Source organism: Dendrobium catenatum, unplaced genomic scaffold (genome assembly GCF_001605985.2).
Source record: "Dendrobium catenatum unplaced genomic scaffold, ASM160598v2 fragScaff_scaffold_53, whole genome shotgun sequence".
NCBI classification, from domain to species: domain Eukaryota; kingdom Viridiplantae; phylum Streptophyta; class Magnoliopsida; order Asparagales; family Orchidaceae; genus Dendrobium; species Dendrobium catenatum.
The window spans coordinates 269,900-295,467 of NW_021318515.1; the positions used below are offsets into that span (position 1 = coordinate 269,900).

The following is a 25,568-nucleotide window of genomic DNA, read 5'->3' on the forward strand; positions in this document are numbered from 1 at the left end:
AGATCTAAAAAGACTTGGTTAGAAAATATTAGGAATGACCTTTCTTTATTAGATTTAAACGAGAATTTGACTTTTAATAGGACACAATGGAGAAAAAGGATTCATGTAGCCGACCCCACGTAGTGGGTTAAAGGCTTGATGTTGTTGTTGTTGTTGTTGTAACAAATTGTTAATAATCCAACAAATGTCAAAATAATCCTAAATATTCTTTGATGTTTGTCTTATGTTGCATCAGCTCTCCTAAGCCTAATAGAATTGGTTTCCTAAAGAGTTATGCAAAACAATTCCTTGAAAGTTCAGTTTCGACGAAAGATGTGGCTCATAAGTATCTTTTGAACCGCATGTGAACACTAAGGGTCCATTTAGGACGGTTGCAGTATTTTATAAAGGTGGTTGTGAAGCTTTTGTGGGAAAAGTAACTTTTTAAAAATAGTGATGAATATTATAAATATGTTCTCTTTAAAATAAAAAAGAACACAATTTTCTTAAAGCTACCAAACATTAGCAACTCTGATTGTAAAAAGCAGCTTCCCACCAAAAATATTTGAAAAACAGTGAGAAAGCAATAACCAAACAAAACAATAGTTGTGGTATGAGAAGCAAAGTAGTAGGAAAGCTGTCCCAAACGGATCCTAAATGCATGAAGTAGAATCTAGAAGTTTTGAATCCAATTGTTGCCATCCACATGCAACTCTCTCAAATCAATACCATGGGGCATCCTACAGTCACGTGATGGAGGTAACAGTGGCAAATAAATTCTAGCTATATTTTTTTTTGTGATGAATCAAAAAACAAGTTTGGAACGTGTGGAATAGCCGGAACCTGAAGCAGTACATAAATTTCAACTCAAGGTGCTTATAAACAATAGCATTGACACGGAGCATCTTAGTTTTAAGATCAATGAAGCACGATCTACTTGATTATTGATAGTCATCATCAAGTTCATCAACAAAAACAAGATCATCACAAAAGCAATCCTCAAATGGAATGGGTCAGCTTATAAATTTCCCATATGTTCAGTCACACTAATGAAGGTGAATTGGATGTCTGAACTTCAAAATTAACCTCTGCTTATGATAATTTGTAGTACTATAACTAATATGTGATGTGATATATCATCAAATTGATATGATTTTGAATGGGGATTAATGGGACGATCACATGTATGGTGATCTTATTGTTAACCTTGAAAAAGTTTTCAAAGTAGAAATGACCAAGATATCATCAAATCTAACTCGGATTGTTGAACCAAAAGTAGGTATACATTGACAACACATTTGGAGAGAATGCCATTTTCATAAAAACCTTTATCTAGAAGATCAACAATTCTACTTGATCATACTAAACTACCAAAATCCTACCTGCTCCAAATCTTCCCAATAAAATACTAATAAAACTCTAAAAATACTTAGTCAAACACAAAAAAACTCCAATCTAACCGGTCATAAATTGATCAATCCAATGATAGCCTAAGGTCATGAAAGCATAGAATACAAGGCCACGCAAGAATCCATAGGTGACGCTAGCTTACCCATCCATGTGCATTTGGCTACTCACCTGAGTTTATTAGCCTCTTTGCCCATATGAAGTTATCTGCTCGCCACCACACTTGCCTACCTACTGGTGCTACTATCCTATTTTCCCATACATTTACTTTCTTGACAAAACTCGTTCATGCATGCACTCTCACCTTCTAGCTCATGCACACACGTACACTCCATCACATTTGCCCATGAAAAATTGCACTCGCTTGTATACTCACCAACACAACGCTCATACAAAATAACTTGCTCATTAGCAGGCATGCCAATGTGCACTTGCCTATCATAGGCACTCCTATTTGCCCATATTGAGTCGCTTTCTCGTAAAAACTCACTCATGCGCACTCACCTACTTGCCCGTGTGCACACCTACATTCATTCTAGCACATTCACCCATGCAAATTTGCTTGCTTGCCAACACACTTGACAATGCGTACATGCCTACCTACCTATGAGCACTTGCATGCTCACTTGTGCATAATTGTCTAATTGCCTATATGAACTTGCAACCGTGTTAGCCTACGTGAACTCACCTTCTCACTACAAGCTAATTCGTTGACTCAACAGTACACTCACTTGCTCGCCAAGAAAACTTGGAAACTCACTCATCAGCGCACTTGCCTACTCACCAACGATGTCGCCTAAGCATTGTAACTTACAAGTGAATTGGTTCCCAACTAGCCAAGCCAATAGAGTGGCGAGGAAATTCTTTTACTCCCACAAATCCAAAAAACAAAAAGCCTCCTTCCACTAATACAAACACACACACACAAGGGGGGGAGAGAGTGTTCTAAACTCTATTCACCCTCAACTTATCTCTTTGATTCTTTGTTTTCATGTCTCTATGAACTCTCCCCATGGTGAATATAAGTATAAGTGAGTCTAAGCTTCACCAAGGTTACTGAAGCATTGTTATCTATGTGGAAGTGCGATTCCTAAACAAGTAATTTAATGGTTTTGACCTCATCAGTGTCCAATGACCCGATAGAGTCAAGGCGATTCTAGCTCAAAGTGTAGCTCTATACGTATACACTATGTCTCAAGAGCATTATGATATGGACATGAACTCTTGTTCAAGAGGAGTTTATCATCACCTCAAAGGAAAGTTAGCTAAATGATTGGCATAGATATCCTAAAAGCGGATAGGTGCTATGAATCACATGATGTTTTCAATGTGTGGTGTAAATAAGATGCTATGACCTTTTAGTTGCCCCCTAACCAAGGCATATACAACAAAGCCATACAAAAATTTAGCGAAATTTAAAGCATTCTAATATGAAATATTCTTAAAATTCTATTAGCATGTGGCTAATCACTTTAGGATGAAAATGGAAAAAAAAACTCTTTCTTACTCTAAAAATAATAAAATGCATCAAGTATACTGGTCATAGCTGTCAATGGCGCAAAATAGCGTGCGCCACATGTGAGCCATGGCGCATTGCGCACGTGTATGTTCATGGCGAGGCGCATGTGTTTAAAATAGCGTGTGCTATTTGCGCCACATGTGAGCCATGGCGCATTGCGCACGGCGCAGAATAGCGCACGCCGCAGAATAGCGCACCAAATTGTTTTTAAATTTCCGTATACTTATGAATATTTTTTATATTTAAAAATATATCTATATTTTAAGATAAACGACTATTCATTGCCCTAATTTCATGAAAGATTTTCTGTTTGCTGCATCCGCCGAACACATCCCGCAGTCCCTAAGTCGAGGTCGCTGAATCTATCCCGAAGTCGAAGGTTTTTTGTTTTCTATTTGCTTCATTCGCTACTTCCGCCGAATCCAGCCGAATCTGTCCCGAAGTTGAAGTCGTTGTTTCCGCCGAATCGTCCCGCAGAGCAGTGCTTCTGCCAAATCCGCCCCCTCCTTCGTCTGTTCTAATAAAAAATCTTACCATCTGACTCTGATTTGCAACCTCCGTCTGTTCCGCACAGCTCTGTTGTTTTGCACGGCTATTTCTTACAAGACTTTAGAACTTAACAGGTATGCTCGGTACCGTTAGGTACATGCTCGATACCGCTAAGTAAATGCTCGGTACCGCTATGTATATGCTGGATACCGCTCGGTACCACTAGTTACTTGCTCTGTACCACTCGGTACAGCTCAGTACAACTAGGTACCAGCTCGGTACAACTAGGTACCAGCTCGGTACAACTAGGTACCAGCTCGGTACAACTAGGTACCAGCTCGGTACAACTAGGTACCAGCTCGGTACAACTAGGTACCAGCTCGGTACAACTAGGTACCAGCTCGGTACAACTAGGTACATATGGACAAGGAGCTCCCAATTTACAAAGCTTTATTATCAAAGTCCTAAGTTTAACATGTAGTTCATCTGGATGCGAACGCAATTGGAGTATTTTTGAACATGTAAGTATTTTACAATGTATGTGTTGATTTTTTATATATGTTCATAATATAGTAATGTAATAATATTTTAATTGCAGCTTCATAGCAAACGAAGAAGCAAATTGGATCATGGTCGCTTAAAGGATTTAGTTTATGTGAAATATAATAGAGCACTGATTCGGAGATTCAATCATCGTGATGTCATTGATCCTATTTCTTTGACTGAGATAGATGATGCAAATGAATGGCTAACAGGAAAATTAGATGATGAGTCTGATGAAGAAAATGACTTTATTGCTGGAGATGAAGATTTAACTTGGACAAGTGTTGCTAAAGCTACTGGTGTTTATGATAAAAGCTATAATATTCGGGAAAGATCTAAAGGGAAAGAGAAAGAATCTTTAATTAGGCATGATGTTGCTATTGAGAATGATGATGAGGAGGGTGATGAAGAGGATTATGAAGTAGGAGACAATGTTGAAAAAGATAATGAAGCTTTTTTAACATTTGCTGATGATGATGATTCCCGAGAAGAGTAGATTAAATTCATATTTGATCTTTTAAAAAAAGATTGTAATATTTAAATTATGAGATATTTGGATGTTACTTAGTCGAACTTATATATGTTATGGTTGTCTTTATTATGATAGCTTGTCTTTCATTTTTAATAATATTTCATATTCATGCTTATTATTTTATATTTTTTATATAGCTTGCGCCATGTTTAAAATAGCGCGCGTCGGGCCGTGCGCTATATGTCATGGCTCCAAATGGACCTTTGTGCCATGGTGCGCCATTCGTCGTTAATAGGTATGATATTGGTATATGCTCATGTAGATAACTCACATGTATCTAAATAACTACTTGTCCATAGGACTCGGTCAGAGGACGCACATGGTCAAAGCAATGCTCAACAAGAGGTCTCATCCTGCAGGACAATCAGCATAATTACCCTTCGAACAAGTAGCCGCTCACCCCAACAGAGATGGCAACATATGAGATTGCCCCTAAGGAGTCAGATCAAAGGAGCATTCATTCTCGTCAAGTTCACCTAAAGTGTATGTCCTGAGAGTTCACTCACTTCAAGAAAAATTGCTCTCCCAAAGCAATACTCCATAATTAAGGCCACCCGCCATCCGCAGATCTCCTAGATCAAGCTACAGAAAGCAAATACCTACAAAATATATGGCTATGATTTATCTAACTAAACTTGTCTTTAGATCATATCCATTTCCACCCAGGGGATTTTCCATTTACTCATAAGGACTTGCCACTCGTTCCTAGGGACTTTCCTTCACAGACTCGTCACATATGCCAGTTCTCGTAGACTCACCCTCAAAGACTCGCCTAAGATACCCCCACTAGAGGGCCAAACCAAAGGCAGAGAATTGTGTACCCCAATCCACTCAATCTACGTATTTGTCTTAGTTTGTACACATCACATCATGTATTACATTTTCATTTTCTCTAGGTATAGCTTTTCCTATAGCCCTCTTGACATAATAAATAAGGTGTAAAGAGGCACACATTGGACTTCATGATGTTTGAATTATTGATAAAGACACTATAGTTTCTTACTCCAATACTCATTTCCTTGGTTCTAGCTCTAACTCATTAAAAACCTATTAGTAGGATTGGATGTCGCCCATGAAAAAATTTGGATCAAATATTTTCTAAAAGGTATAGTAAACGCAGATACACGCCAATGACCAAAAGATAGACACTATAAGAATGGTAGCAGAACAAAGAGTAGTTAATGAATGGAAAACCAAAATTTCACCCAGTTCAGGGGAATGTCCCAATAGAGAGTACCCAAGTATCGTCTGACTTGGCATCTCGTCGAAGGAAGTTAGAGACTAGTGCACTGACGTCGAATAGGGGTGTAAGTGAGCTGAGTCGGCTCACGAACCGGCTTGAGCTCGTCTCGTTAAAAAACTCACGAGCTGAGCTTATTGAGCCACGGGCTCAAGCTCGAGTTCGAGTTTGATGCGGCTCGACTTGTGAGCTCGCGAGCCGGCTCGTATAATATATTTATCCATTTTTTTATTATTAATATCATTACTTTTTAAAATTATGTATTTATTAACACAACCTGCAAAGAATAAAAAAAAAACTTTTACCTATAAAGCTGTAAAGTTTTGTCTTGGAAAAATATAAAGATGTAAATCAGTTAATAAAAACTGCAATTTGTCACATCTCTTTTAATACCTAAACAAAATTATCTCAGGTTGGGCGGGAACTCCGAATGAATGGCGGAACGAACAACGACGGAATGGAAATTCCAATTCGCGGGTGCTGTAATTTCGAATGGTTGGGCAGGAACGACAGAACTGCAGACGCGAGCTGGAATTTCAAATGAATGATGGAACGAACGAACGAGCGCTCGATGAGCTGACCTGTAGTGTGATTAACTCGAGCTCGAGCTCACCTTTTGAGCTCGACTCGAGCTTGAGCTTAAGTTCGATCCGATATTCTGACTGACGAGCTGAGCTCGATAAGGCCACTACTCGACTCAACTCGTTTACACCGCCTAATCTCGACACCCATTGTTGATCACAACCAAAGTCACACTAGTGACAAAGAATATAATCATCCACCAAAGCAAGTGAGGAGGGAGCCAAAACTAATTAGCGCATTCTGCAGGGAGATCACAAAGGCAAAGCTGCCCATGAAGTTCAAAATGCATCATCTAGAATCATGTCTGGGAAGATCCAACTCTACTAACTATGTGGTATACTTTGAGTCGATGACATCATTAACGGATATCAATAACACATTGAAGTATCGGTTGTTCTTCATTACCTTTAAGGAATCACCCCTTGAATGGTTCTCTTGCATGTTGTTGGGTATCATCACTTCATTCTCTGATTTTAAGAGAATGTTTATTACACTATTTGCAAGCACATAAAGATCCCTCAAGAGCTGACAAGCTATTTTGATGATGATGCAAGAATCAAATTAGTCACAAAGTTATCATCAAATTTTAGAAGGAAATGTTGGAAGTTTAGGACTTGGATGTGGTAGTTGCACATGCTGCGTTGACCTATGGGCGCTATGTGATGGACCATTTAGATACGTTCTTGCTCTTCAACAGTCACTAACATTGGCCAAGTTGTTGGAACTCCCCAACAATTACATAAATGCTAAGTATAACAATATAATAAAAAATACAACCACTCACCCCAAGGAGTTAAAAACAAGGCTTGATTGACATTAGAGTCATGAACATGATAGGAGTCGCCCAAGGAGCGACAAGGTGGATAGAAGGTTGTGCCGAAAAAATGGCGCCATCACTATCAGTAGAGGGCACCCCTATTGATGAGAACATTTAGAAACATGGAACTGCCAGTCCCACGAACAAAAGAAGCACTAAGCACTACTTGTTCATACTAAGATGAAGGAGCCCAACCCACTCAACAATACCTAATCATCACTCCAATGTGTGTTTCCATGGACGACCGTATGTAGGTCATTCACAACAAAAAGTTCTTTAAATGCCCAACACCAATAAATAGATGACATGAAGGAATGCATACAACTGCAAGGCCTAGTGGAATATTTGGTGAAAGTGAGAAAGTTAAAAGAGATTGTCTTAGCTCACCTAGGAAGACAAGCAGACAAGGCACCTGAAGAGGACCAAGGGAAGAAGCTCGTTCCACATTGTTGGGGTGGTGCACAGTGAACACCATGCTAGGAGTAGTCATAACAAAGATGTTTTGAGGGGCAAGTCATAAAAGGCCTCAGACAAAAGAAGTCAACATGTCAACATCATGTATGCTAATTGTTGAAGTCACCTCGATCACCTTCTGTTAAGCGAAAAAGCCGAAAAGTGGAAACCCTTTTAATGACATCACGGTGCCCACCATGTTGGTCGCCAACTACCAAATCGACAACATTCTCATCCATACAAAGAGTTATATTAATATAATTTTTAAAAATGTTTAAGGTAAATGAATTTATTTGCTTCCTAACTAACCCCCATCGCAAGTCCACTCTCTGGCTTCTCAAGCGAGATGAGAGATAAAAGGCATAATCACTTTAATCATGACCTGGGGTGAGGACAATCTCCAATTCACAACAATGGCAGACTTCATAATCGTGAAAGCGCCTGCCACTTATAATGCAATCTTTGGTCAACCACTCCTAAATACTTTAAGAGTAGTTGCCTCTCAACATATAATGTGCCAGTCAAATTTCCATATGGAGGTTACGAAATCATAGTGAGAGGCGGCTTCACAAAATTGCGAGCCTACTACCTAAAAGTTATAAGGAATGTGGCAACATCACGTAAGTACTGTAGCTTCAAGTAGAAAGTGGGGGGACATGGATTATAGACAACTAAGGCAGTGGAGGAGGTCCTGGCAACATAAAGTGACTTGGAAAGGACCCTACGAATACGCTCATCTTGAAGCCCATCACACCGGGACAAACTCGTACGAGCACTTAGGAACAACCTCAACATCTTTTGCTTGGATTGCACCCAAGATATTGGAGATAGGCATTGAAGTTGCTGCACAAATTTAACGCCAAGATGGAAGCTTGGCCTATCAAGCATAAAATAAGGAAAATCATTGTCATCCTGTCGAGCCCATCAAACTGGAGTACGTACCAAAAATTTGGTCATTTACTTTGACTCACAGTCGATTGTAAGTCAGATAAACGACAATTACAAAGTACACAACGAGACCCTACAAAGGTAACTCTTCAAGGCAAAGGTGGTCGGTTTAAGCATTTCAAAATAATACAAATTCCCAAGGAGGAGAATCAACTCACCAACCTATGGGTGGCTAGCCCTAAAGGTGACGCAACCTAACATCGAGGAAATTGAGGTAATGCAAATGTAAGCTAAACACTCGACGAGTTCAACAAATCCTTATATTTAATATCTAAAGATAGGAAAGATCTCACCCGAGGCATCAAATCCCACAAGATTTAAAATTGTGGCTGCCCAATGAGTGAAGAAAAATGAAATGATAAAGGTACTCAAGGAAGTACCCATAGGAGTCATTCAAGAGGAAGACCCATAGAATCCTCGAACAAAGGTACATTTGGCCAAGCCTTAAAAAAGGGTCAGGGAAGTTCTCAAAAAAGTGTGTATAGAGCTAAAAGTTCACTCCAATGCAACTACAACCATTTCAGAAGCTTCAACCGACCACCAACCCTTGTATATTTTCCATTTGGAATGGATCTCATCAGTCTATTTTCACCTTCTAGCGGGCTGGGAATGTTTATCCTAATCATATTTGACCATTCCTCTAAGTGGATATAAGTAAATGCGCTAGCTAAAACAATAATCGAGGTCGTCCGCAACTTCTTAAGAATATACATCATCTGTAGGAATGAACTTCCTCTCATAATTATTACTAACATTGGGCTCTAGTTCACTAACAAAAAAAATAAAGAAGTTCTATCAGCTATAAAACATTTGGCTCAAGTTATCCTCTATGCATCACCCCTAAATCAACGGGCAAGTAGAGACAACAAACAACTAGATTCTAAAATCTACTAAAATAAAAAGTAGAAGAAACTAATGGCAGCTAGGTGGAGACACTACCTTTAGTCCTTCGCACTCTCATAAAATCAAGATCCTACCATCAGCCGAGTATGAGTGACATAGCCAACGAGTGGTTAGTACCACCAAATTTGAGGAAGAGGAATTTGTTGAGCGGAAAGAAAAGAATAAATAAAGCATAAAATCTACAATCAACCTCCTAAAATAACTGAGAGTCAAGGCTACACTCAAGCAATAGAAAAATTAGGAGAATAAAATAGTACCACAACACAAATGTCACGGAGAATGTCATTGTTAGACCGGTCCAACTGACACTTGTTTACTCCATGAGGACCAAGGATCTGCCTCTGCTCCAACCTACCCCCCTTGGGAGCCCACTATTTGAATATATTCAGAAGGAGAGGGCAACTAGGCAAGGAATTAATTTGTGAGGGGGTGTTTAGAAATTTACTTTGTTATTTGTATGTTTTAAACAGAGAGATTTGCTCTAGGGATAGGGTGTGTGTTGTTTGCTGAATTTAGATTGTTCTTATGGTGTTTGGGCTCTAGCCGGCAGGCTAGAGACTTGAGAGAGGCGGATCTTCCTCTCCAATAGAAGACCAACTTGTATCTTGTCTTTCTTCCATAAAAAAAGTGTTCTTCTGTGTTTTATTCCTGATTTTCTTGTAGTTTCTTTTCTGAAATTATTGAAATCGGATTTCAGCTAAGGTTTCTCCTAAATTTCTGCAAGCACTTCCTATCAAATTGGTATCAGAACAGTGTCTGGGACTGAATCTGGGGCTTTCATCAGCTGATTTATGCTGTATTTTCTTCTCCAATTTGTTGTTTTCTGCCATTGAAGGAGAGAATTACTGTTTTTGGCGTTGATCAAGAGTCGGGTACCTATGGCATCCAAGAAGGTTGATGCTTTAGAAGGAAGTCTTGAGGGAGAGATGAGCCAAATCAAAGCGACGGTGGAGGACATAATTCCCGCAATGGAAGACAAATTCTCGGACCTACCAGAGATGGTAAAGATGGTGTTGGATCTTCACAACCAAATGGCGGCATCAGAGCAAGGGTGACGGTAGGAAGAAATACAAATTCTGATAATCGTAGGAATGATTATAATGTGGAGATCTTAGAGGGAGAAGGAAGGAGACCCCTTCTAAAACTTATTCAGAGGGAGGAGATAGATAGAAGGTATGGGAGAGACGTGGATATGTTTGGTATGAGCAAAAGGGTGCTGATTTTGAAAGAAGGGAGGGTGATTATGATAAGAGAGGTGCTGATTTTAAAAGAAGAGGGATGGGGGGATTCAAAGAAAGGTTCGGGTATGAGCATGGAAGAGAGGATAATGAAATGTGGGGGGATGGGGGGACCACCCACCTGGGGAAGGGAGAATTATGAGGGAATAAGGGGAAACGGTGGAGATTTGAGGGTGAGGCAACTGAAGATGCCCATCTTTGAGGGAGAGGATGAACATGGGTGGATCTACATGGTGGAGAGATTGATGATAATTGGCTTGTGCTTGGAGGGGAAGGCATTGGCTTGCACCAGTGGAGAGACATGAGGCGGCCCATTCAGAGTTGGAGGGAGTTCAAGGACTGGTTGTTGGAACGTCTCCGAACCAGCGGAAGAGGAGACTTCTATTAGCAATTCTTTGCTCTAACACATGAAGGTATTGTGGTAGAGTACTGTGAGAGGTTTGAGTACCTAGATAGCCTACTGGACCAGCTTTCTAAGATGGTGCTGGAGGGAAACTTCATGAAGGGGCTTAAACCAGAGATCCGTGCGACAGTGAGAGTGATGAGGCCTCGTGACCTAGGAGAGGCTATGGAGTTAACACAGTTGGTGGAGGACCAGAGGCACTTGGAGAGGGGGGCCAGGGGCAGCAGCTCATGAAACTCATACAGGATGACCACCACATTTTTAACACCAAAGGGGCCAGCACCTAGTAGTCTTTGAGAGCCCCCAAAGGAGAAGCCTGTATAAGGGGAAATTTTTAAAAAGCTCACTGAGGCATTGCAGGAGAAGAGAGCGAAGGTATTATGCTTCAGGTGTGACGAGAGGTATATTCCAGGGTATAGGTGTAAGGATCGAACTCTTTAGGTTCTCACTATCTGTGATGACGAGGAAGAAGAAGGGAGAGGACATGGAGGTATTGGTAGAGGAGGAAGGGCTGCATCTAGACATGACGGAGATCTCCTTGAACTCAATCGTGGGATTTACTCCAAATCACATCATGAAAGTGACAGGAGAAATAGCAGACAGGGAGGTGGTGGTACTAATAAATAGTGGGGTTACCCACAATTTCATCTCCAACCAAGTCATAGATCAATTGTGGGTGAAATTGGTGTACACATGGTGTTATGGGGTGATGATGGGCACCAGGAAGGTGGAGACGGGTAAAGTGTGTATGGGAGTGGTGCTGACTACACAGGAGGTTCAGGTGAGGGAGGATTACCTTCCATTGGAGTTAAAGAACACTGATGTTATTTTGGGGATGAAATGATTGCATATCTTAGGAGATACCAAGGTCAATTGGGAAGCACTGACGATGGAACTAGTGGTGGAGAGATGGGTGGTGATCAAGGGAGATGCAGGGTTGTTCAAAACCATGGTGTCTCTCAAAACCATGGTAAGGACTATACATAAATTAGGAGATGAGAGGAGGATTTTTGGTGAAATTGAAGAGCTTAGAAGGGATCAGACTAGAAGAGGGGAGGGGGGACATTCTCCTTTCAGTACAACCACTCATACAACAGTTTAGTGAGGTCATTCAGCCACCTCAAGGCTTATCACCATCAAGGGAGCAGGAGCATGCCATCACCCTAAGGGAGGGGTGTCATAGATTAGTGTTCGACCGTACCGCTACCCTCATATTCAAAAGGATGAGATTGAGAAGCTGATTCGAGAGATGATGGAGGTGGGGACCATCAGGCCGAGTGTGAGTCCTTTTTCTATCCTAATCTTGTTGGTCAAAAAAAACAATGAGAGCTAGAGGTTCTATGTTGACTACCAGGGCCTACATAAAGAGACTGAGCCAGACAAATTTTATATACCAGTGATCAATGAGCTATTGGATGAGCTGTGTGGATCAGTGGTGTTCACCAAGATGGATTTAAAGTCAGGATATCATCAAATCAGGATGACAGAGGAGGATGTCTCGAATGTTGCATTTAGAACACATGAGAGGCATTACAAGTTCTTAGTAATGTCGTTCGGCCTCACAAACACTGCTGCTACATTCCAATCGCTGATGAATAGGGTATTCTAACCATACCTCCAAAATTTTGTACTGGTTTTCTTTGACGACATCTTAATATACAACAAGTTCAAGGAGGAGCATTAGGAGCACTTAAGGGTGATCTTGGGAGTCTTACAAGAGCAGCAACTGAGGGCCAACCTGAAGAAGTGTTATTTTGTATAGGCCAGTGTGTAGTGGTTTGGGTAAGCTGTATCCTAGGAGGGAGTGGTTGTTGATAGGGCCAAGATTAAAGCAATGTTGAGATGACCTCTACTTAGGAATCTGAGAGAGTTGAGGGGTTTTTTAGGTTTGACGGGATACTACAGGCGATTTGTGAGAGGGTACAGTATCATAGTCTGGCCACTGACAGAGCATTTGAAAAAGGACAGCTTCGTGTGGGGGGAGGCAGCTACACAGGCTTTTGGGAGGTTGAAGAAGGCTATGACCACAATACACGTCCTAACCTTACCTAATTTCAGATAGATTTTTGTGGTAGAGACAGATGCATTCGGTTATGGATTAGGGGCAGTGCTTATGCAAAATCATAAACACATAGCCAACTTCAGTCAAGTATTAACAGCCAAAGTTAGGCTGAAGTCAGTCTATGAGATGAAATTGCTGACCATTGTGTTAGCCATTCAGAAGTTGTTGCCTTACTTATTGGGCCGACATTTTATTATTAGTATAGATCAGAGGAGTTTGAAGTATTTGTTAAAACCAAGGATGGTGACTCAGGAGCACCAGAGGCGGCTGTCCAAACTGTTGGGCTATAACTTTGAAATCCAGTACAAACTAGGATTAGAGAATAAAGTGGTCATTGACGCTTTATCCAGATGCATGTGGGAGCTCCAAGGGATGGCCATTTCGATACCATTGATGAGCGATCAAAGATGAGACTGTGCAAATTGAGGAGCTGAGGAAGATCATCATGGATCTACTAAGAGATGAGAATAATCACCCTGGTTATTCCATAGAGAAAGAGAGATTACTGTACCAAGGGAGGTTGTGCTTCCATGAACCTCGAGTTCATATTCTGATCCTGCTACAGGAGTTCCATGGGATCGTTGTTGGGGGTCATTCTAGTGAGCAAAAAAAAATACAACAGGTTGGTAGCGGAAGTGTATTGGAAAGGGATGCATATGAATGTGGAGAATATGGTGGCTAGGTGTGAGATATGCCAAAAACAAGTACATGGCTATGGCTCATGAGGGATCACTTCAACCCATGGCTCTTCCAGACATAGTGTGGGAGGAAGTCACCATGAATTTCACAGATGGACTGCCTCGATTTGAGGGGTTCACAGTGATTCTGGTGGTGGTTGACAGGTTGAACAAGTATGCTAATTTGATTCATTTACGACGCCCCTACATAGCAGTAACTGTAGCAGCAACATTCATTAGAGAGGTGATTAGATTGCATGAGATCCTGAAGTCGATAGTTTCTGACCGGGACAAGGCGTCCCTCCGTCAGTTCTAGAAAGAGTTGTTCAAGCTGCATGGAACAGTAAAGAGAAGCACCACTTACCACCCTCAGACAAACAAGCAGACAGAGGTGATAAACAGGAGCCTGGAGACTTGCGGTGCTTTGCTTCAGAGACACCTCGGTTGTGGGACAAATGGCTAGCATGGGCGGAGTACTGGTACAACACTTCATATCATTCAACTTCCCGGATGACCCTTTCAAAGTATTGTACGGAAGAGACCCCCCCACAGATTTAGTGTATTTTGGCAGAGGAGCACACTAATCTCTTCAGTGGAATAATACTTAGAGAAAAGAGATAGGGTGTTAAAGGAACTGAAAAGGCACCTGTTGAGGGCACAACAGATTATGACATCCAGTTCGAAGTGGGAGAAATAGTGTTCTTAAAGCTACGACCCTATAGATAGAGGACGGTCGCCAACTGGAGGAATGAGAAGCTTGCCCCAAGATACTCTAACCCATATGAGGTATTGGAAAGGATTGGAGTAATGACGTATCATTTAAGATTACCCTCAACTGTGATTATACATCTAGTGTTCCACGTGTCATAATTGAGGAGAGCGATTGGGGATCATGGAAGCAGTTTAGAGTTACCTGTGACACTGATAGAGGACTTGAGGTGATATTAGAACCACTGGAGTTGAGGGGGGATCGACAGGGAGAATGATGTAGACAAAGGGGGAGTCAACTCAAGCCCAAAATAAATTGATTTTTACCTTCCCCCATGTTTACAAGCTCAATCAATTTGAGCTGAAATTTTAGCTCATTTATGAGCTGGTCTTTAGTTCATTTATTGAACTAAGGGTTAGCTCATTATTAGCTAACATTTTAGTTCATATTTATCTTTCATTAGATGTATTTTTATGCTTTTTATGTTGTTAATTATGTAGATCTCTTGGAATTCCAAACCGGCCATTGGAATTCCAAGAAATGTTGTTTCCTATGAGGTGGCTCCTTGGCTTCCTCCATGGGTTGCTGTTTTCCGTGTCTTGCTTCTTGGATTTTCGGCCGGCAGCTGGTTTTCCGCGCCTGGGCTCTTTCCCGTGGCTGTGGCTCCTCGGTTCCGTGCGGCCTCCTTGTCTCCCGCGGTGGCTATTTCGGTTCCTGGGTTTGGGCTGTTTTCCGTAAAGCATGGGGGGATTCCATGCATATGATGCTTAGGTTCTAGTGGAAGTTAATGTTTTGTGTCTTTTGGTCTTCCCCTTTCATACCTATATATATGGGGGGTATTGTATTGTTTTAAAAAAGTGAATGAAATGTTATTTTTGGAAAAGTTATAACCTGCGGGTTTGCTTGGATAAGCTTGCGAGCTTTGTCCGCCTTCTTTCTCATCCCCTCCGCTTTGTCCGCCTTCTTTCTCATCCCCTCCGGAAATCCTGCGGGCTCTTTCCACCCTTCGTCTTGGCTTCTAATCTCTTCGTCTCTCCGCAAGTGCCACTCCACCTGTATCTTTCTTCTAAGTGCAGCAACTTTAGGGTGTCTTTGGTTTATGAGTCAAAGTTTGTAAGTCGTTGTAATTTTGTGTTTTGTAATTTCTTCTTTTTAGTTTTATTGTAAGAGTTTGTTCTTCCCCTCCTTCGTCGTTTTGTGGTTTAGTGGATCGTCGTTCCGGTTATTATCTCCCGTGCGAGCGAGGGGTATAGGCTCCCTATATTAATTGACCCCACCAATTAATCTGATGTAGACAAAGGGAGGGTCAAATCAAACCCAAAAAATTTGATTTTTGACTTCTCCAGCTCATTAATGTCAAGTGGAAGGTTAGCTCATTATGAGCTGGTTTTTAGTTCATTTACGGAGCTAAAAATTAGCTCATTATTTATTTGATCTTGTCTATTCTCCTTCCCCCCTTTGTCTATTCGTTTCTCGTGCTTGGCTCTTGGGTTCCCGTGACATGGCTCCTTTGTTCTCACGGTGGCTGTTGGTTTTCCGAGCTTGGGGGGTTTTCCCGTGGCTTTGGCGCCTTGGTTACATGCGGCCTCCTTGGCTCCCGCGGTTGCTCCTTCGGTTCCTGGCTGGGCTGTTTCCCGTGAATGAATGGGGGCTTTTCCGTAGCTTTGGTGCTTCGTTTCCGGGAAGTGATTGTTGGCTTTTCATATTCCCTATTTAAATAGGCTTAAATTAATGTTATGTGGCTGTTTGTATTCCCCCTTTCATACCTATAAATATGAGGGGTTATGTAATGTTTTGGATATGTTATGTGATGTGATTTTTGGAAATGTGAACCTGCGGGTTTCATTGGAAAAGCTTGCGAGCTTTGTCCGTCTTCTTTCTCATCCCCTCCAGAAATCTTGCGAGCTCTTTCCAACCTTTCGTCTTGGCTTCTAACCTCTTTCGTCTCTCACAAGTGCCACTCCACCTGTATCCCTCTTCTCTAAGTGAAGCAACTTTAGGGTTACTTGTTTGAGTCAAGTTTGTTTGAGTCAAAGTTTGTAAGTCTTTCATTTTTATAATATTAAAGTTTGTTTTAAGCATTTTATGTCTTTATCTTGTATCTACAAAGGTTGTTCTTTTTGTGATCAAAAAATATAGGGTCCCCTATATTTCTTGACTGCATCAGAGAAGAAGGGCCTAAGGAGGTTATGATAAATTAGAAGAGCTTACCGGACTATGATGCTACCTGCGAACTATACGAGAGAGTAAAGCATCAGTTTTCGTCCTTTTACCTTGAGGACAAAGTGATTCTTAGGGAGGGGGTATTGTTGGACTGGTCCAGGAGGGACCGATCCAGTGGGCCCTAGGCAAAGGGCCAGCCCTTGTTTACTCCAGGCGGACTAAGGGTCCACCTCTACTCCAACCCGCCCCCCTTGGGGGACCCACTATTTGAATATATTTAGGAGGGGGCAATTAGGCTAGGAATTAATTTTTGAAGGGGTTGTTTAGTAAATTGCTTTGTTATTTGTAATTTGTATGCTTTAAATGGAGAGGTTTTCTCTAGGGTTAGGGTATGTGTTGTTTGCTGAATTTAGATTGCTCTTAGGGTGTTTAGACTCTAGCCGATGGCTACAAATTTGGGGGAGTCGGGTCTTCCTCTCCAATTGAAGATCCACTTGCATCTTGTCTTTCTTTCATAAAAATTTTAATTATATGAAAAAGTGTTCTTGTGTGCTATATTCCTGATTTTCCAATTTTTGGCCTTCTGAAATTGCTAAAATCATATTTCAACTAAGGCTTTTCCTAAATTTCTACAAGCACTTACTATCAATCTTCCACCCTAGCAACCTAGTCCTAAGGAACATATATAAGAAAGCTCGCCAATCAGTGCTAGTGAAACTTAGATCAACATAAGAGGGGCCCTATACAATCATTACAAGCAATCACATACACATAACACATAAAACAAGTAAAAATTATTTCTTTCATTTCATTGTTAACATCTTTACATGCAGAAATTACAATAAAGCTAAAAAAAAAAAAGACACCCATTTCTCCTCCACCCTAAAGTCACTAGTTTGTTTGGCAAGTTCCTCAACAATCCTCTTCCTTGCCAACTCTTCAACTTCGCTCATGGAATCATCCATTCTTGATAGCTCCTCCTGGTAGGCTGCATCCTACCTAGCCAACTTGACTTTAAAAGACTACCTCTTTCTCACCCACCTATCGAAGGGTGAACTCCTCGAGGAGGATGAATTTCACCTTCCACGTCTCCTTTTGTGGTCTAGAGAACAGACTGATTACCTGTCAAAGACTATATATATTACAATAAAGACATAACTCACTTAGAGCGGACTTGGGCCAATAAGATTCAACATGGGAAAACATTCCTCCCCAGTGACGCCCGACCAAGGAAACGTACACCCAGATAGGCTCAACTGAGATAGGAACTCGCCTCAATATACCTTGGCAGGGAGGTACATGTCTGATGAGAACATGCCCTGAAGAGCGATTTGACTGCCTACCAATGATGTAAGCGAAGGAATATGTACTCAACCAAATGATGGCACATGTGTCCATCTCCACTTTAGAGATCTCGATGGACTCGGCAGTCTCCCCAACCTACTCCCTCTCCTACCACTCACGACGATCTAACTTTGACTCGCTCTCAGAGATGGGGACAACACCATTGTCCTTGCCCTCTCTAGACATGGGCTTGAACTCAGCACCTTTTCAGCCCTTTCTTGTGAAGAGTCTACAACAAAGATTATCCCCATACTAGGAGGTAGGAGCTAGAGGGGGGATTGCAAGTGCACGGGAGGCTAGGGAAACTTTAGGATGTCTAATGGCTATCAGCTCACTCCCTCTTCAAGGACTTGGCTGAGCCTATCTGGTAGGCAAAAGGGGCAATGGAGTGGAGAAGAACTGATTTCATTGTGGACAAGTAGGAACTGCCTTCTTCTTCGGGCAACTCCTCTGCCTTCCAAGTTTTCTCCCCCTCATCCTCAACAAAGGAGTCATCTCCAAGGAACTCTAAAACAATGTGATACTTAGGGTAACTGTAATTGGGCATCCTGCCTACAAGAATGTCTAAGGTCAGCATCAAAGCGAGGAAAAGACTCAACCAAAATTCACTCAAATAAATGTGGAAAGTTACTAACTATAAAAAGTATTGTAGATGTCGTGCACCCCAACATGGTTGTGGACTAATAGAGAACACCCCTTTAAGAAATCGAAGGAGCGAGCCTCCTCTTTTAGCTCAAGGACCAATGCTTTATCCTTAGTGAAGGAGATAGGGTGAATCGGCACCTCCCAGCTAACTCTCGACTTAATGATCAAACTTCTCCTTCTAATCCCTGACCCGATCACCCACCATCCTCATGAAGAGGGAGGAGAGCTGGACATACTGTCCTAAAAAGATTTGACCGTGACGATGTGGCAGAACAAGGTAAGGCTCCTTTTGGTCTTTTCTTGCTGCATAAGTGAGAGAAAGGTGATGATGCTTGTAATAGAGTTTGGCATAATGCGCACCGACAAAAACCCATAAATGTTAAGTATCTTGGCCAACTTCTGGTAGAAGGTAAGTTGTAGGCTGGGCCTTAATTGGTTGCATGAGATGCACATCTTGTTATCATAGAAAGTGTTGAAATGCTCATCCTCTATAGGAACTTGAACCACCATGTTGGTATCATTGCAGCAATAGCCAAAGAAAACTATATCGACAAATAACTCAGTCACTCATGAGGTTTAATAATACTCAAACTTGGGCGAAGCTTTACAGCATCTTCTCAAGATCGACATCTCGAATGCAAAGACTTGAGCTAGCTAAGAGCAAATGAGGAGCTAGGTAGAGGAAGCCTAAGAAAAAATGGAAAAAATGGTGTCTCTATCTAAAGGGAGAGGACATATTTATAGAGAAATCAAAGGATCGAATTTCGATGTTCAAATCACATCTGACATTAATGCTCTAGATCAAGCACAAATCTCTCATCATTATGAAAAAATCTGCTCTCTCTCTCCTCCATGCGCAACATGGTGACCTCTTCACTTATCGAGCTTGCGCTCTCTAAGGCTCCAACCCTTCTCCTTTGGCTCAGGCACTAACAAGTTCCTCTTCCAGGGCACAAACTCGTTCAATAAGAACACTAAAGAAGATAAACCTAAAGCAGGTAATCTCAATGTCCTAAACGGTGACAAGAAAGGAGGGCATGCAAACCACTGGAGTAAGGTAGGGCAACGAGGAGTTCTTGGCCAAAAATGACTACACGTACTCACCTACAAACTCCCCTCAGTAACCGCAACAGTTTCCTCACCAAATGGATTCTACAGAAGTTGGCGTGTGCTGGCCTGCCATGCCACCATCAACAAAGTTGTCTTTATAGTATAAAAGGAAGAATCAGAATGAGGTAACTCTCTATCCAACAAACTAAGAGGGATTGCAAGCAGCCCATCATGGAGGTTCATAGTCCTCGTGTACTACCCAAGTTTGTACTAAGTCAATGCTAGTGCCTCGGAACTTGTTAGCTGGTGATCTAGGAATTTGCTCAAGGTTAGGTGGACTCTTTGTTTTGCTCTAGGCCGGTGACACCCGACCCTCGGACAAGATTTTTAAAAACTAAAAAATGACTTTTATTACCTCCATTAGTTGTCTGTGACTACTCAACCTACTCTAGCATAAGGTCATGATTACCAATAAGCTCTATTATAGATTGGGTCGATGCCAAAACAAGAATAGGAGTCATCGTCTCAAGAATGACGCTCGCTGCCACTAGCACTTTGTGATTTCCTCGCAATACGGAGACTCGCCTAGCGTGCATTTCATTGAGAGAAACATTGTTGGAGCATGAGGAAAGGAGAACACTTGCCTTGCTCTCTCCAATTGTCACTGCCCTACTAGGCTCAACCTCTTTGGTCTTGCAAGGCTCCACTTTTGCAGCCTTTTTCAGCTCCTCCTAGCAGGCTCATTCGCCTCGACTACTATCACCTTCTTGTCCGTAGGTTTCTTATACTTCTTTTCCTCCACTTCTACCAATTTGTGTTTACAGATGAGGATTTTCCTCCAATTTTTAATCAACAATCTTTCAAAGTGTAGCCTATCTTTGCCCTTAACCACTATTTATAGCCAGAGATAGTGCATCGATTAAATCAATGCCATAATAAAGATCTCGGATGAAGGTGCGCCACTCAAGGAAACAGTGAAAAAGGGAAGTAATTCTCATTTACTTTATTTAGCCGTTTGGTGAAAATAGTAAATGATCTCCTTACATTCACTAGTCCTTTTCACAAGTCGCTTTTCAAAGGAGCAAGTGAACTGGGAAACTAATTTATTACACGTATGGGTTCATGTAGGTAACTCATAAGTATTTAAACAGGCTCCTTTCCATGGGACTCAGCCAGAGCAAGCACTTGATCAAGGCAACGCTTGCCTAAAGGAGGCTTCTCCCAACAAGACAGTCAATAGCATCAAACTTTGAGCAAGTAGCCGCTCAGCCCAATGTAGCTCATGACATACGAGCTCGCACATGAGTGTTAGAGTAAAGAGAGACACAGTTTTAGCAAGTTTTGCCAAAAAGATTCGTCCAGACAAGTCTCCACCTTGAGGTTCACTCACTCCAAGAAAACTTGCTCTCCCATAATAGTTATTTATAATCAAGGTTACTTGCCTTCAGCATATATCCAAGATCGAGATACAAGAAGCACACACTTATAAAGACTATGGACACAATTTCACTGTCTAAACTTGTCCCCAGCTCACAGCGACTTCCACTCAAGGTACTCATCATTTACTCTTGAAGACTTCCCGGTTGTTCCTAGAGACCCGCCTTCATTGACTCATTATATATACCAATATCACAAACTAGCCCAAAACACTCACCCTCAAAGACTCACCTAGGGTTACTCACTAGAGGGCCACGTCATAATAGGCAGAGGGCCATAGATACCCCAATCCACACAATCCATGTGCTTAGGTTGGTCCGTTCCCGTCACATCATGTTTTTTTTTTCTAGGTGTAGCCTTTCATTTAGCCTTCTTAATCCTATAAATAATGAGTGAATATGTATATTTAGTACTTCATGATGTGAAACGAAGAAAATTTAAACTAGAGTGTCATCCAAACTCACCAAACAGTGAACAATACTTAAAATGTAAATATATAGAACTCAAAATGATAGCATGACAAATTAAAGCCTCATAAGCAACTCTGCACCATCAGACCCTCCTAAAACCCAAAGTCAACATAACATGACAAAGGGCTTAATCAACTCAAAACTCACCTCAAGTAAATCTAGCTCAACTCAAGATTAACATTTTGACTATTACAATCTCCCAAAATCATAAATTATTTCAGCACAAGTTAGTCACTTCCATCACGATTTAACCCTTAAGCAATATGATAAACTAATTTTGGAAAATTTAAAATATTACCATCTTACCCAAAATGGCAAATCACATAGACAAAGCTTCACCAAAAAGACTAATGCGCCTTTACAAGTCTGCAAAAGTTACACATGAAAAAAGAAAATTAAATTTCACAACCAAAAGACCGTCGAAATTCCTCTATCCATGCATAACTCAACCAAATTTGTATTATAACCTTACAAGTTTTAAAATTAATCAACACTTCTAAAAGCTTCAAAAAACATAAAACTGGGTGAATCACCTATTCTCCCATGCATGGGCTCTACCTATAGCAAAAAATTTCAACTCAAAATTCAAATATCTTAAAAAAGCAAAATTTATCATATTGTCATTAGTTTCCAAATATTCCAAAAAAAAATTACAAGTCTTGAAATTTTTTTAGAGCATCTCAGAGCCAAATTTCACCATTTCAAAATTATACTTTCCAAGAAAATCCCAAAATACCATTTACCTTAGTCTTCACCCAAAATTTTTGAAAATATGAAAGATCAATTATATCCTTTACCAAATATGCATATGCCCCTTAGTCCTTTGTGATGAGGTTAAACTATCCCTATGAGAATAATTAAACTAACATCCCTTGGAAATGAAGGATAAACTACACCATTCCCAAATGCCCCAATTTTTTTTGCTTATAGTAAATATGTCAATACTCTAGCCTCTTTAGGACGAGGCAAAACTGCCCCTGAGAAATGAGGATAAAAAACAATCCTCACCCCAAAATGCTCCATCATATCTAAATTTCCTCTATCAAATGTTCCCTCCATTTTTCCGAGATGAAGCTAAACTTCCCCTATCATAATAGGTTAAACTAGCATCCTCAATTAAATCACTTATTTGAGTCACCTTCCCTACAATGAGGTCGATATGGTTGATGTTTCATATAAACATAACAATGTCCAATCAACAATGAATATCAATACAATATATAGCCTTTACTCAATACCTCCAAAATGAGGATAAACTATAGCTCCACGTAAAAAAAATTAAATTCTATTTTAAATGGAGCATATCTAAGGCCCATCTAATTGAGCTCACCTATAAATTAAACCACTCAACCAACCCCCTTAAGATCCAAACCAACCCAAATTTATCAGAATTGATTATAGCAAAGAAAGTAATATGGCAAAATAGGAGGCGCTTGAAATTATACACGATCAATGCCCTATCATCTTTTTGCTAAGAGGAAGCACTAGTAGCACGGGCAAAGAAAGTTACTCGATTAGTATAAAAGCCTATAAGCAATCCTCAATCCCAATACCAACCCTACTAAAAAATATAATGTCCACACCTTCCACTAATAAAAAAACCCCGTTAAATCCCTTATTTAACATCCTAATGTCCGAGTTCATATCAAATATCAACTGGGATTCAAACCCACAAACCAACTCTTTAACTTTTGACCCCCCCACGCACAAAAAAAAAAAACCTAACACCTCCAATCCAACACCTTAAAAAAAATTATGGGAATGTCATCAATAAAATGTCTCTTATAAATACCATTTCAAAACATAGGAGCAATGTCACCAAAATACATAAAGATGTCCAAAAAAGCATAAATTTATAAAATCCTCAAATACTAAAAAATATGCTAAGAGCAAACCTCATTCTCAGCACTTAGATAAACATGTCAAACTTGAATTTGATCTATACACAAAGAAGTCAATATCGTACCAATAATGTAAAAAATAACTCAAAATTCTACACCAATAAGGATGTGGCACGTGGCCTTGACTGATAGTCTGGATAGCATTGGCCACACTATATTATGATAATGACCAAAATTCTTATGATCCCTAATGGCAAGCATCTAAGCTTTTGGTTATCCTCGATGCATATGATATAACACAATGCCCTTTTGTTAGCTTGAGTCAATTTGAAATTGGTCACTCGGTCAATTTCCACCCCTAATTTGTGATGTCCCTTTGGAGTATCTTCGAATGCCCAACAATACCTTCCCAACAACTTTCCAAACACACCCTCAAGTACTTCAGAGCTCACAGTCAAAGCAAGCACAAAGTCTAAACATACTCACAAGAAGCCACCATAAGGTTATAATCATGAACACTTCATGTGATTGGTGGCAGTTGTTCATCAACCACTCCAATAAGGTCAGCCACCAAAGAACAAATGGTTAGCAATACATATCAAACTATTACAATTTGCTTAAGTTAACAACCCTTTATATCAAAGGATCTTGATCAAATTTGGTTGCATTGTCTTAAAGAAGGTAAAATCTTCATAGACGTGATCCATGAAGGCTTTTGTTGCATTGTCTTTTGACCCCAAAATGATCACACAAATTAAAATGAGCTAACAATTGGCCAAGTTTGGTTTGAGAAAGCATTGATCTCACGCCAAAAGGTAGCACAAATATCAATTACATGGTGACAAGATCTACTAGCCATTTGAATCTTCTACGGTTAACAATAACATCATGGCCTTTCAAAAGTTGTGTCGCCAATAGCATTGTCCCAATCAACTTGTCATCATAAGTTGAAAATTGCTTCATCCATGTGAAAATTTAATACTTCTCCAAATAGGTAAGGCCGTAAAGGCTATCCCACTCAACGAAGTCATTATGGAGCATGTAATTAACTTCTTAAAAAAAAATGTGGTATATCGATTCAGTCTACCCCCATTGAATCATATCCAACAATGAGGCAACATTTAAAAATATCAAGCTCAAAAAAGTTCAACCGCCAGCACATGATTGATTGGCCTTTCTTGTCAATCAATTAATCTGTATTGGTTGGCCGAAGTCTTCAACAAAGTCTTGGTCAAGCTATTAAAAAAAACTCACAAGCATTGTGGGTCTATTAGAGTACATGCAAGGCTCCAATGAGAGCAACCCTTACACATTGGGATATAGAATAGAGGTACATAGTCACTAGAAAACAATATATCTTCACTTCACATTATGCCTAGAAAATGCTAACCAATAAACAAAATGCTAGTTTGCATCTAGCGGAGAAGATGCACTAGACAAAGTTCATCTCCAAGCCTATTAAAATTTTAAAATATACAAATGAAGGATATAGCACATAACCTTGTTGTCCAACCAAGAAACTTCCAAAAATATAACTTAGTCCACATCGTCACAGGCCTATCCACTAGCATGTTTGCGAGAATTTTGAACTAAGCTAAAAAGGCCCATTCATCATCCAAAAGATGTATCAACGTGTAACATGCTAGATCATCAGCGTTGATGACCGACAATCAACGCCTCCTATCAATAAATATTACATATAGTATCAAGACCCCATGCAAATAAGCATGAAAGTCGTCCTACACAATTATAAAAATCCCCAAGTGGAGTCCTAAGACCCAATACCCAGCTCACTACAATATTAAAAAGTTATAAACCCCCAAAAGGTCCTATGACCCAATGCCAACTCAGGGTGGCGCTAAAAGTCACAAAATCACCATCAAAGTTAGACACCTAGTATTGCCTTACGACAAAGGAAAATCCACCAAAATCCCCCTGCCAAAGTGGCTTGGTGTTATATTATATTAATTACACCTAAAAATTACAATGCCCAAAAAAGATGAAATGTTGCCTCACTATGGTGCCAAAAGGTCATAAAAATTAGTATAAAAAAATGTCATAAAAATTCTTAAAGTTTCAACACCTAGTAGAGCCTCACAGTGGTGTCAAAAATCTTC

General features: G+C 40.4%; 1 protein-coding gene and 1 long non-coding RNA gene across 6 annotated transcripts in view; one reads left to right on the top strand and one right to left on the bottom strand.

Moving 5' to 3' along the window:
* Nucleotides 1–25,568, bottom strand: part of LOC110116090 — a 43,023-nt gene that overhangs the window by 10,460 nt on the left and 6,995 nt on the right. The gene's annotated exons all lie outside the window — the stretch shown is intronic.
* On the top strand, nucleotides 3,811–4,148 carry LOC114579539. The gene is made up of 2 exons (XR_003700570.1): nucleotides 3,811–3,915; nucleotides 3,993–4,148. It is a non-coding gene; the product is annotated as an uncharacterized LOC114579539 (long non-coding RNA).